Genomic DNA, 14,718 nt, shown 5'->3' on the forward strand with positions numbered 1-14,718 from the left:
CATTTGCCCTTTGGATTATTTTGTACTTTGTCCATTAAATAATGAAAAGAGTCATTTGAGTAAATGCTATTATTTTAACTTTTGTGTACCCAATTACTGTAGACTGTTGGATTTGGGAAACTAACACCTAGGCATAGATAAGCAGAAACTATACCATGTGTCAATATTTTTGGGGGGGAGTAGACAGAGGTGTAAATTTGTTTTACTGTTTTTATAGTAGAAAAATAAAAATGGACTTTTCGAATGACATCACACTAACTTTGTACTCTTATTCGTAGGTGAGGGTCAACTTTCTCTCCCAGGGACTCCTTCCAATCAATCATCTTCCAATATGGTGGTTCTGGGAATTGGGGCTGGGCAGACAGTGCCTTTTCACTGCCAACTGTGCCTTCCATGGAGTCATTTCCGGCTACTTTCCTCTACTGAGGTAGGACCTCCAGGCGGCCCATGTGCCCCCTGCCCCATGCCTGCTAATGCCAACTCCAATCCAACAATCTAGTTCTGAAGCCACCTGTGCTGCCTCAGCACCACTGAGACAGGTGTTACCATTGAAACTGCCTCCCTGTATTGCCTTGTCTGGAGACCCTGGAAGGTTGCTCCCAACTAACTCTGCACTGCTCTTTCCAAACAGACTTTGGGTGAAAAATGTTGTTTCTTGTTAAAAATGTTTAGCTTTCTCTTTCCTGAGGACTCAGATACATGTGCATAGGGGCCAGTCAAAAAGATGTGCAGGTGACCTACCTGATGTTATGCTCAGTGCTGTTCCTTTCCTTCAACAATGTAAGAAATGCTATGGGACAAAGCTCTTGACGTTGGCTTCCTCTTCGGACAATTTTTTTTTTTTTTTCAGATGCCTCCTCTGCTCTTCCCGACTCCCAGACAAGTGAACATACCCCAAGTACACAGATAGTTTGGCCAAATTGTGGCAGACGTTGCTAATTTTCTTCTAGTGTCCATTTGCTCCTTCTTCATTTTAGTTATAGAATCTCAGCAGGGCATGTGGCAAGTCAGCTAGACACAATATTTCCCAGCCTCCCTTATGGTAACATATGACTTAGTGACTAAGTTCTTGCAGTAGGTTTGACAAGAAGTGGCCTTTTGAGGTTTTGACCTTAAAGGCTGTTCCACATACATTTCCCTCTTTCTCCTGGCTGGGAAATGGCAACAGCTGGAATAGCTGCCTTGGGCCAGAGATGGGAGGCACACACTGAGGATGGCAGAGTATCCAGCAGCCTGAGCACTACATTTCCTATGGACAAAAGGAAGCCTCCACCCCTGGACTGCTCAACTCTGAGCTGTAATGCGAGAGGAATATAGGCTTCTAACTCATCTGTTCTACTCTACTGCTGAGTATCTTTATTACAGCATTTTGACCTCTATTCTAACCAATTTACTAGGTTTGAGAAGAGAGGAGACATTCCACATGCATTATATCATATACCAGAAAGTGTAGTAAATTAGTGAACTCAATCAGCTTCTATATTTTGGAAGCCTAGGTTCGGGGGAAAATAATCCCACAATTACATCATGGAAATGGTAATAAAAGATGCCTGGATACCTTTAACATGGAGACTAATATAGCTTGCAAATAAACCGAACCAGTATCTCAAGATGAAAAATGAAACTGTATGTAAAAATAGATTGTATATGTAAGAATTTTGTGGACCATAAAGTGTTAGTTACATAATAATTATTAATGACTATTTTACCAATAATAATCATTATTACTTGTGTTTTATCCAGTTCAGAGACCTAAACAGAACATATTTCTGCTATTATTTAAAGTATACTTTAAAAATCAGAAAATGGTATGTTTCAATCTTTGCAATCATTCATTCAGTATGTATTTGTGGACCATGTGCAGAAGGGCCTGACTATATACCATAGAAGGTCAATGTAACAGTGATCCTACAAAAACTCAAGTTTCATATATGTTTGAATTCAGATAAATATTCACACAAGATTCTAAAACAAATGTCTCTAAAGAGCAGATTTCCAAATTGCACATTTGTTGATCTGTGTTTATGAATATAGAAAATATGCATACAGAAAAATATACAGGACAAATGAGGACACTGCTTAAGAGAGGGTTAGTGGAATTTTTTATTTTTTTAATTATAAGGAAACAATAACAAAATGAATGACTGGTTTAAAGAAGAATTGAATGAGAGGAGAAGGGTATTCCTATGGGGTTGCATAATATAGGAAACTCACATTTTTTCCTATTTGAAATCTGTGGGAAGCATTTTTTATGTTGCGTACCTCTCTGTATGTGTGGTTACGTAACGGCCTTGTCTTCTCTTGAAGATAACTGGTTAAACCTGTGAAATGTTCATTGATCTAAGTGGATGCGTCTGAGGGGAAGGGCTTGTCAGCTGGGACAGCTTATCAGAAGAGGGCTGTTCTTCTCACCCCCCTTCTTCCTATTTATTCCTAAACGAGAGAAAATTCCCCTGGGAGCATGGAGGCCTCAGCGGGAACATTGGAGAAACTCAAGAGATGAGAAACGGTTTGTAAATGAGCATTTAAAACATGAAAACACTCTTGCTTTTAAAGCCAATGAGTATAAAGTACCAGTGGGAGACGTGAGTTGACAGCTGGGACTCTTCATGTGTCTGGCCAAGGGATTCTGAGTCAATCTCTGACGGATGAAAAGTAGTACTGGGAGAACTCGGGCCTGTCAGAATCTGCTCAAAATTCCTGGGTTTGCCATTTGAAACCAAATTCAAACCTTCCAGAGCTTGAGATTAAAGAGAGTGTTTACAGAAAAATAAAAGAGGCTTGAAAATGCTTATTAAGAGGCATCTTAGAAATCTTTATAAAGCGTCATCTGGGATGATTTACATGCAAATGAATCTGAATGCGCTTGGCATACATTATGTAGGGTTTTCAGATTTGATCAAATCTGGGCTGATCACGGAGAAAGAAACACACACACTAGAGCCACGAGAGACTGAAGCAAGGACAGCTTGCCCATTCCTGGTTTGTAGCAGAGCAGGGATGAGAGAATACATGAGTGCTATTCATTCAGTCACTTAAGGACAACTTTTGCTCCCAGGGCTGTAGTTTTAGTCCAGAGATAGCTCAAGAGTTTTCTGGGAGCCTAAGATGCCCTCAGAGCTGCATGTCTGTATCAAAGAAGCCTTGAGCAGGAATTTACCCCACATCCAGAAGATGCCAGAAGCTATAGTCTTATTCCAGTGTTTCTTGGGGGTCTGCACTACTTCCATCAGGAGTATCTAGGCTTCCCAGATGGTCTCTGGTCTGAAGGGACCTCTCTCAGTGACAGGACAGGAACCAGGACCCTAGGCCTTTCCTAATCATAGTCTGAATTATTAAAGAGGTTTCCCAAGTTCAGGAAGTTGCCACAGAATGTAGGATGTAGATAAATGTAAATAGAGACAAAAAACTGCCACCAGGTCCTCAAACTGCCATAAGCAGGAAAGCCATGACAAGGTTATATAACAAGCTAAAATAGGTCTCTTGGAAAAGTTATGGAACTTCTGAGTTCTTACTTAATGCTAAGTGACTAATGGTCAGCACAAAAAATATGAGTCCTAGAAACTGCACAAAACAAACATGTAAGGGAGTGTGTGTTGCTCCATCAAATAGATAGAATCATCTGCTTTGTGCATTACATAGTACAGCGTCCCCAGAGTATCAGGTAGTCATAGCCCTGCCCACTAGCCAGATTTTCCTGATTTTTTCCCTCAGTCTCTTCTAAAATCAGCAACTCAAGCTCAAGGCCAAAGTTGGCACTGAAGAAAAATACAAAGTAGGCACAAGTTTGCTTTGATGCCTGTTCCCTCTTATTCCTGCACCCTTGTTCATGTCTGTCCTTTATACCAAGTTTCCTCCAATCCCAGGTATAGACCTTACACTTAAAAATAAGAGTTGGTGAAGATGACCACTAAGGGTTTTTGTCCCCAAAAAATATTTGCTATGTTTAAAAATAAATAAGCACCTATAAGATAATAATTTAGTTTATTTTCTATAAATATCTAGTTTACCCATTAGTGTTTCATGGATAAGTCTGGTTATTAGTACAAAACAGAATTTTCCCCAGATCATTCAAATGAAGAGTCTCTTATGAAAGGAAACCTTTTGGAGGTGTAGGCAGGGCCAAGAGAACCAATGAAGAATGGTGAGGAACCCAGAAACCAGCAGCAGAAGAAACCATTAACACTCCTACTGCTGAAGGAGCAAGTGGAAAAACAGTATTACTGGAGCTCAGAGAGAGCTGGAGTCATAGAGGGAGGCAGCTATTTCTAGAGGTGTGATGACAAAGCAGGCAGAGAGCAGGAAGATATGCCCCAAACATGTTCTCCTCCTGCTGATGTTTCCCATTGGCTCAACTCAGCCAGAAGCCAGAGTGCAAGGGAGCCCAGTCGCTGATGCATCTGTAGGGGTTGGCCAACTGAGGCACCAAGCAGGGCAGAGGATATAGAATGGAGTGGTGCATGGGTAGAAGGTAGAAGAAAAATCAGCTCATTAATCTAATTTTCTTTTCCTATAGCTCAATGAGGATGTTCCTTTCTAACACCCTACATTCTACATGGTATTTAAGTCATTCTAAGTTCTGGTTGTAGGAATTCAGGTAAGCTCAGTTTCAAAATCCTTTTAGTATCACAAAAACTTCCTAATTATTTTCTATTTTCTCTTCTATTCATCTTCTCAATAATCTAATTAATTTTCTTAAAATACTACACAATTCAGTTATTCTCTTATTTATGTGTGCTGGGACCCAGGACAAAGTAATGACTCCACAGGAACATGGGCTAGACCACCTGTGGGTCTTGGAGGGTCTCCTGGGGAGGCGGAGGTCAGCAGTGGCTCACTATGGGGGCAAGGACACTGGTGGCGGAGGAACCAGCAAATATTCATTGGTGTGAGCTCTCCCAGAGGTCACCAATTTGTCACTGAGACCTGGCCCCACCCAACAGCCTACAGGCTCCAGTGTTGAGATGCCTCAGACAAAATAACCAACAGGGTGGGAACACAGCCCCATCCATCAGCAGACAGGCTGCCTAAAGTCATTCTGATCCTACAGCCACCTCTAAACACACCCCTTGACACACCACTGCCCACCAGAGGGACAAGACCCAGCTCCGCCCACCAGTGAACAGGCACCAGTCCCTCTCACCAGGAAGCCTGCACAAGCCCCTGGACTGACCTCACCCATCAGAGGGCAGACAGTAGAAGCGAGAGGAGCTACAATCCTGCAACCTGTGGTATGGAGGCCACAAACATAGAAAGTTAGACAAAATGAGAAGGCAGAGAAATATCTGCCTTCCAGACAAAGGAACAAGATAAAACTCCAGAAGAAGAACTAAGTGAAGTGGAGATAAGCAATTTCCTGAAAAAGAATTCAGAATAATGATAGTAAAGATAATCCAAGATCTTTAAAAAAGAATGGAGGCACAGACTGAGACAATATAGGAAATGTTTAACAAAGAGCCAGAAGATTTAAAGAACAAACAAACAAAGATGACCAATACAATAACTGAAATGAAAAATAAACTAGAAGGAATCAATAGCAGAATAAATGAGGCAGAAGAACGAGTAAGTGAGCTGGAAGACAGAATGGTGGAAACCACTGCTGTGGAATAGAATGAAGAAGAAAGAATGAAAAGAAATAAGGACAGTCTAAGAGATCTCTGGGACAACATTAAACACACCAACATTCATATCATAGGGGTGCCAGAAGGAAAAGAGAGAGAGAAAGGGTCTGAGAAAATATTTGAAGAGATAATAGATGAAAAGTTCCCTAACATGGGAAAGGAAACACTCACTCAAGTCCAGGAAGCACATACAGGATAACTCAAGGAGGATAAACTCAAGGAGGAACAGGATACAGGATAAACTCAAGGAGGAACATAGCAAGACAGATTAATCAAATTGACAAAAATTAAAGACAAAGAGGAAATATTTAAAAAATAAGAAAAAAGCAACAAATAACATACAAGGGAATCTTCATAAGGTTATCAGCTGATTTTTCAGCAGAAAAGTTGCAGACCAGAAGGCACTGACACAATATATTTAAAGTGATGAAAGGGAAAAACCTACAACCAAGAATACTCTACCCAGCAAGACTCTCATTCAGATTTGATGGAGAAATCAAAAGCTTTACAGACAAGCAAAAGCTAAGAGAATTCAGCACCACCAAACGAGCTTACAATAATGCTAAAGGAACTTCTCTAGATGGAAAAGGCCACAACTAGAAACAAGAAAATTAAAAATGGGAAAGCTCACCCCTAAAGGCAAAATACAGTAAAGGTATCATCCACACACAAATATAATATCAAAATCAGCAATCATGAGAAGAGAAGAGTACAAATGCAGGATACTGGAAATGCATTTGAAATTAAGAGACCAGCAACTTAAAACGATCTTGTATATATATAGACTGCTATATCAAAACCTCCTGTTAACCACAAACCAAAAACCTACAATAGATGTACACACATACACACAAAAAAAGCAATCCAAACACAACACTAAAGATAGTCATCAAATCGCAAGAGAACAAAAGAGGAAGGGAAGAAGAAAGACCTGGAAAAACAAACCCAAAACAATTAAGAAAATGGCAATAAGAACGTACATGTAGATAATTACCTTAAACGTAAAAGGATTAAATGCTTGGGTCAAAAGACATAGGCTGAATGGATACAAAAACAAGACCCATATATATGCTGTCTACAAGAGACCCACTTCAGATCTATGGACACATACAAACTGAAAGAGAAGGGATGGAAAGTTATTCTATGCAAATGGAAACCAAAAGAAAGCTGGAGTAGCAGTACTCATAGCAAACAAAATAGACTTTAAAATAAAGACTGGGGACTTCCCTGGTGGTCCAGTGGTTAAGAATCTGCCTTCCAATGCAGGGGACGTGGGTTTGATCCCTGGTCGAGGAACTAAGATCCCACATGCCACGAAACAACTAAGCCTGCGTGCTGCAACTACTAAGCCCGCATGCTCTAGAGCCCCTGCACCACAACTAGAGAGAAGACCACATGCCACAATGAAGAGCCCGCACACCACAACAAAAGATCTCACATGCTGCAACAAAGATCCTGCATGCTGCAACTAAGACCCCACATGCTGCAACTAAGACCTGACACAGCCAAATAAATACATAAATAAATAAATATGAAAAATAAAATAAATAAAATAAAAGACTGTTACAAGAGACAAAGAAGGATACTACATAATGATCAAGGGATCAATCAAAGAAGATATAACAATTGTAAATATATATGCACCCAACATAGAAGCACCTCAGTATGTATAATGCAAATACTAACAGCCAAAAAAGGAGCAATCAACAGTAACACAATAATAGCATGGGACCCCAACACCCCACTTTCATCAATGGACAGATGATCCAGATAGATATCAATAAGGAAACACAGGCCTTAAATGACACATTAGGACAGATGGACTTAACTGATATTTATAGAGAATCCCATCCAAAAGCAGCAGAATACACATTCTTCTCAAGTGTACATGGAACATTCTCCAGGACTGATCACATGCTGGGCTACAAAGCGAGCCTTGGTAAATATAAGAAAATTGAAATTATATCAAGCATTTTTTCCAACCACAATGCTATAGATTAGTAGTCAACTATAAGGAAAAATCTGTAAAAAAAACACAAACATGTGGAGGCGAAATAATATGCTACTAAACAACAAATGCATCACTGAAGAAATCAAAGAGGAAATCAAAAAATACCTACAGACAAATGAAAAGGAAAGCACAATGATTCAAAACCTATGGGATGCAGCAAAAGCAGTTCTAAGAGGGAAGTTTATAGCAATACAATCTTACCTCAGGAAACAAGAAAAATCTCAAAATAAGCACCCTAACCTTACACTTAAGCAACTAGAGAAAAAGAACAACGAAAACCCAGTTAGTAGGAGGAAAGAAATCATAAAGATCAAAGCAGAAATAAATGAAATAGAGATGAAGAAAACAATAGAAAAGATCAATGAAACTAAAAGCTGGTTCTTTTAAAAGATAAACAAAATTGATAAACCTTTAACCAGACTCATCAAGAAAAAAAGGGAGAGTGCACAAATCAATAAAATCAGAAATGAAAAAGGAGAAATTAAAACAGACACTGCAGAAATACAAAGGATCACAAGAGACTACTACAAACAGCTATATGCCAATAAAATGGACAACCTAGAAGAAATGGACAAAATCTTAGAAAGGTACAACCTTCCAAGAATGAACCAGGAAGAATTAGAAAATATGAACAGACCAATCACAAGTACTGAAATTGAAACTGACTAAAAAACTTCCAACAAAAAAAGAGTCCAGGACCAGATGACTTCACAGGCGAATTCTATCAAACATTTAGAGAAGAGTTAACACCTATCCTTCTGAAACTATTCCAAAAAATTGCAGAGGAACGAACACTTCCACACTCATTCTATGAGGCCACCATCACCCTGATACCAAAACCAGACAAAGACACCACAAAAAAAAGAAAATTACACACCACTATATTGGAAGAATCAATATTGCAAAAATGACTATACTACCCAAAGCTATCTACAGATTCAGTGCAATCTCTATCAAACTACCAATGGCATTTTTCACAGAACTAAAACAAAAAATTTTTTAAATTTGTATGGAAACACAAAAGACCTCAAATAGCCAAAGTAATCTTGAGAAAGAAAAACAGCACTGGAGGAATCAGACTTGCTGACTCCAAACTATACTACAAAGCTACAGTAATCAAAAGAGTATGGTACTGGCACAAAAATAGAAATATAGATCAATGGAACAGGAGAGAAAGCCCAGAAATAAACCCATGCACCTATGGTCAATTAACCTACAACAAAGGAGGCAAGAACATACGATGGAGAAAAGACAGTCTCTTCAATGAATAGTCCTGGGAAAACTATACAGCTACATGTATAAGAATGAAATTAGAACATTCTCTAACACCATACACAAAAATAAACTCAAAATGGATTAAAGACCTAACTGTAAGACCAGATATTATAAAACTCTTCAAGGAAAACATAGGCAGAAGAGTCTTTGACATAAATCACAGCAATATCTTTTTGGATCCACCTCCTAGAGTAATACAAATAAAAACAAAAATAAACAAATGGAACCTAATTAAACTTAAAAGCTTTTGCACAGCAAAGAAAATCATAAACAAAACGAAAAGACAATCCACAGAATGGGAGAAAATATTTGCAAATGATGTGATTGACAAGGGATTAATCTCCAAAATATACAAACAGCTCATGCAGCTCAATAGCAAAAAAAACAACCCAATCAAAAAATGGACAGAAGATCTAAACAGACATTTCTCCAAAGAAGACATACAGATGGCCAAAAAGCACATACAAAGGTGTTCAGCATCGCTAATTACTAGAGAAATGCAAATCAAAACTACAATGAGGTATCACCTCATACAGGTCAAAATGGCCATTATCAAAAAGTCTACAAACGATAAATGCTGGAGAGGGTGTGGAGAAAAAGGAACCCTCCTACACTGTTGGTGGGAATGTAAAGTGGTACAACCACTATGGAGAGCAATATGGGGGTTCCTTAAAAAACTAAAAATAGAACTACTTTATGATCCAGCAATCCCACTCCTGGGCATATATCCAGAGAAAACCATAATTTGGAAAGATACATGCACCCCAATGTTCATTGCAGCACTATTTACAATAGCCAAGACACAGAAGCAACCTAAATGTCCATCGACAGAGGAATGGATAAAGAAGATGTGGTACATATATATAATGGAATATTACTCAGCCATAAAAAAGAAAGAAAGAATGCCATTTGCAAAAATATGGATAGACCTAGAGAGTCTAATTGTCATACAGAGTGAAGTAAGTCAGAAAGAGAAAGACAAATGTATAACATCGCTTTTATGTGGAATCCAGAAAAATGTACAGATGAACTTATTTGCAAAGCAGAAATGGAGTCACAGATGTGGAAAACGAATTTATGGTTACCAAGGTGGGAAGGATGAATTGGGAGATTGGGATTGACATATATACACTCCTATATATAAAATAGATAACAAATGAGAACCTATTATATAGCACAGGGGACTCTATTCAATATTTTGTAATAACCTATATGGGAAAAGAATCTGAAAAAGAATGGAATGTGTGTATGTATAAATGAATCACTTTTCTGTATACCTGAAACTAACACTACATTTTAAATCAGCTAAACTCCAATATAAAATTAAAATTAAATTAAAAAAGAAAAAAGAATATACCTGGCAAACTAGTTAAGATAGTTTTGGATGTGAAAATACTAATTTGTTATTCTTGTTGCTTTTTTTTTTTTTTTTTTTTTAACATGGGTCTTCAGAAACAGTGCTTTAACTCACATAAGTGATTTTGGACTCTAAAATATTACCACCAGATACATCCTTTATGCATCTGCGTGCAGAGACAGATAATGTTGAACATGGCTTGTCATAGAGTGTCACTTAAGAAGAGGGAACCTGATGAAAAAATTCTCACATGAGAAACAAGGGACTTCAGGAAGGAGGCTTTGGCTTACAAAGTTACAGTGTTGTTTAGCTTTCCAGGATGGTTAGAACTAATCTTCTGCTGGGTGATCTATTGCTTTTCCTCACATATATATAGGCTGTTAATAGTTATTAGAAAATTATTTTAAAATGTCCCAGGTGCTGTTTCTTCAAATACTGTAATGCCCCATTCTCTTTTATCCTACTGGGGCTCGAATTATAATATGTTCTTTATTTTTCAATGTGTCCTATGTGTCTCTTATGTTCTTTAATTTTTCCATTATTGTGTCTCTTTGTGTTTTAGTTTGGATATTTTCTATCTATATTTTCTATCCATCCACATACCAAGTCATGAAAACTAGTTGTAGTTTTCATTTCCAAAATTTCCATTTGATTCTATTTCATAGTTCTAATTTTCTAGTGAAATTCTCCATTTTCTATTTGTTTTTAACCATCTGTTCAAATATATTATTAATAGTTTATTTCAGTCTTTGCTAATATAAATATTTAGATCACCTGCTTATCTTGCCCTTTTTAAAAAAAAAAAACTTGTTTTATTTGTTGGGTGGAGTTGTATGGTTCTCTCTCTTGGCATGACTATTTTTGACAGAATGGTTGACATTGCATATATGAATATCACAGGAACTAATATTCAGTTGATATTATCTTCTTTTAGAGAGGTTCACCCTTTCCTCTACTAGGCAGATAGAGGTTTATCACCTTAATCCAATCAATCATTGAGCTGAGCTAAGACAAGAGTGCAAGCTTAGTAAAGCTCAGAGTAGTTCACTCTTGTTCTTAGGGTGTAGCTGTCCATGGTTTTTCATTTTAGGAGGTGGTGTGTTCACCAGGATCCCCCTTTTCTTGGGTGGGGTGGGGGTTCCTCCTATACTCAACACTCTTTTTTGTAGTAAGGCAAGACTGCAAAAAATTCCCCTCTGCTTTTTATAGGTGTTCTGCTTAGTTTCATGTTCTCCTGTCTTCTGTAGCTTCAGAACTCAGCAAATACCTTGAGGGGGAAACCAGCTGTGTATCAGGCCCAGTTCTTTATCCCTTCCTTCTCACTGTGACCTTAAGTACTCAAGTTTCCAATTTTATCTCCCAGTCTCTTAAGACTGCTTGTTTCTCTGTGACTCACCAGTGGTTCTCTATCCACACAAAATCTGGATTTTCAAGTTTTCTTCATGTGCTGGAATCAACAAACGACTTCAAAGGAAAATGGCTACATGTAAGCTCATCTTTGCACTTCTCTCTCTCTGTAAACATTTTTCTCTCTTGTCCTGGTTGCTTCAGTAGTTCTCCAATGTCTTTAACAGATTATTATTTTTTTTGGTGGTATGGATGACTTTTCTAGTGGTTCTCAATGGGATTGTTGGTCTGTTAAAAGCTATTCTATTCTACTCCAGAGTTGTCCTAAATATCATTTCAAAAGAAAAGAAGTAGGTAAAAGTAATTGAAATACAGTTGACCCTTGAACACAGGTTTGAAATGCATGGGTCCACTTATATGCAGATATTTTTCAATAATAAATACTATAATATTACATGGTCCATGGTTGGTTGAATCCATGAATGTAGAGGAATTGCTGATACGGAGGGCCAATCATAAGATATATGTGGATTAACCCCTGAATTGTTCAAAGTTCAACTGTAGTGTACTCAAAAATCTGATTTGTTAACTGAGAATTAGGACACTTGGGATATATCTCTGGCTCTGCAATTAATGAACTATATAGCATTGGGCAATTTACTTTGATTTCCTACATCCTTGTTTTCCTATCTGAAAATTAAAAACATTAGACTAGATAAGCTCCAAGATACTCTCTTTGATTCTGTGAGTTTGTATTCTCATGATTTGAACACTTTTATTAGTTTATAAGTAGAATTTGATATACTGTCGTAGGCCATCCTACAGAATCATCATCATAATAATAAGAAGAAATAGTAAGTAATTAAATCAGAGATATGCTTAGAAAATGATTGTCTTTAGGGTTCCATTTTCACTGTAATTTAATTAACATAACCAAAGACTTTTAAAATTACTAAGCTAACACGTTTTTGTAAGTTTATTTATATTGACCATTACAATTAAGGTGACCATACATACTTGTTTGCCTGGGACATTCCCAGTTTATATTTGTTGTCCCCAAATAATTATGAACAGTTTCTCCATTCACTCTAAAAGTATTTTGTTATGGCTGAAAAATTATATGGTCATTCTAGTTATAATTCCAAAAGAAAGAGGAGCTCTAGCTTGATTACATGCATAATAGTTTTTATGAGACTGCTTTGAAATTAGAATATTGAGTATGCCAAAAAGCAAAAGTGACTATTGACAGAAACTATATTATATTAATTTCTTTTCAGATATAATACTGATAGAGTCTAGAATATTCAGGCATTGTTTGGGTCCCTAGCTACACAGTGATTTTCTAAATGTGTTCATGTTTCTCACAGAACAGAGAGAATCACTTGGACAAGAGGTTATTTTGCAACAGGCCAATAAAATATCCAGTGAGTATCAGGGCTTTTAACAAACATAAACAACTACAGACACAATATCATCAAGAGTGCAAAAGTGAGTGATGGTGAACTGTTTGTAAGGGGACATGTACCTCTTATACTAATGATCTCTATGGACCTATCTATCTGGTGTTTAGAGATCTCATAGCTTAGTTGTGAGGTTACAATGACTTCAATGAAAATATTTCAGTTTATTACTAGATTTATATATAAAAAAATATTTTACTAGTTGCCTATCTTACAGGTAAAATGTGTATGAGAGACATATTTTGAAAATACTCTGGAAATTAAAAGGAATTATCTTTATTAGTAGGGTTCCAGTTTAAGATGTGACTTAGGAAGATCCTGAACTCATCTCCTCCCATGGACACATTGAATCTATAGCTACACATGGAACAATTTCCTCTGGGTTGATACGTAATCTCGCTATAAAGCCAACCCCCAGCACAGCCACCCACAATTGGGAAGAAACTCAAAGCCCAGAGCTTCTCTCTGATGAGCAAAGATTTGAACCCCTCATCGGCACCCCCAATTTTAAGGTCTGCCTATGAAAGAGGAGCACTCAAAACATCTAGCTTTGAAAATCAATGAGGCTCAAGTCCCCAAGACACAAAAGGCTATAGAGAAATGGCTTTTAATGGGTTCACAAGCTTAGACTCACTGCCCTGCGGCCCAGTGCAGAAGCAGCCAATTGAGGCACCCAGACTTTATGTGAAAGGGGCTGATATGATTATCTTAAAGTGTTGGCCTGAGGGGCAGGCATCTAATTGAACACACATCTAAGGGCAGTTGAGGTAATCTCTGGGAACAGAAGCTGGCAGGTGCCATCATTGCACTCTCCCTCTGCCTTGCTCTAACGTGCTGACCTCTTCCAGAAAGGAACTTGTACCCTCTTCTGGGGCCCCAATTTTCGTGGCTGACACCCACAGGACACTTCTAGATCCTCTGACTCTGTTGGCCAGTAGGGATTACACATGAGGGTCCCACAGGACTGTAGCCAACAGAGAAAGAGTTTTTAAATGACTACCGTCTCCAGGGTACAGCAAGAGGAAACATTCTGAAGAGCCTAGTCTTTTCTGTGAAAGAGATCTATTAGCATATATGCATAGCTACAACCCAAGGGGTCTCCTAAGACCTCAGAAGACAGGTACCATCTTTACACTCTTCCTCTGTCATGCTCCAGGGTGCCAGCATCTCCTGGAGGAAAACCTTTACATGCATCTGCAGCCCCGATTTTTATGTCTGGTGACCTGGATTTCATGGGTGCCACCCAGGGGATTGCTCTTGATCACATGGCACTGGTGGCCAGGAGGACTAACATTCCGAGGTCCCATGGGACTGTAACCATCAGAGAGATGGTTCTTAACACCCCCAGGACGCTGCACACACAGCAGACTGAAACGCAGCCCCAGTCTTTCAGTGAAAGAGGCCTGTTTGCTTGTCCCAGAGCTTTAGCTTGAAGGCAGGCTTCTGGTTTGGCCTACATCTAGGAATCAGTGGAAATATTCTCAAGGAACAAAGGCCAGTGATGCAATCTTTGTGCTCTCCCTCTGCCTTACTCCAGCTCACCAGTATCTCCCAGGAAGGAGCTTATGCCCTTGTCTGGTACCTTGATTTTTCTGTCTGCTGCCAGTAAACACCTATGGAATGCCAGTGGGCTTATACCTGTGGTCC

At 38.4% G+C, this 14,718-nt stretch overlaps 1 long non-coding RNA gene across 2 annotated transcripts in view; it reads right to left on the reverse strand.

Moving 5' to 3' along the window:
* Positions 1-14,718, reverse strand: part of LOC118890492 — a 128,211-nt gene that overhangs the window by 21,193 nt on the left and 92,300 nt on the right. The window lies entirely within an intron of this gene.

This window comes from Balaenoptera musculus, chromosome 2 (assembly GCF_009873245.2).
Source record: "Balaenoptera musculus isolate JJ_BM4_2016_0621 chromosome 2, mBalMus1.pri.v3, whole genome shotgun sequence".
NCBI classification, from domain to species: Eukaryota; Metazoa; Chordata; class Mammalia; order Artiodactyla; family Balaenopteridae; genus Balaenoptera; species Balaenoptera musculus.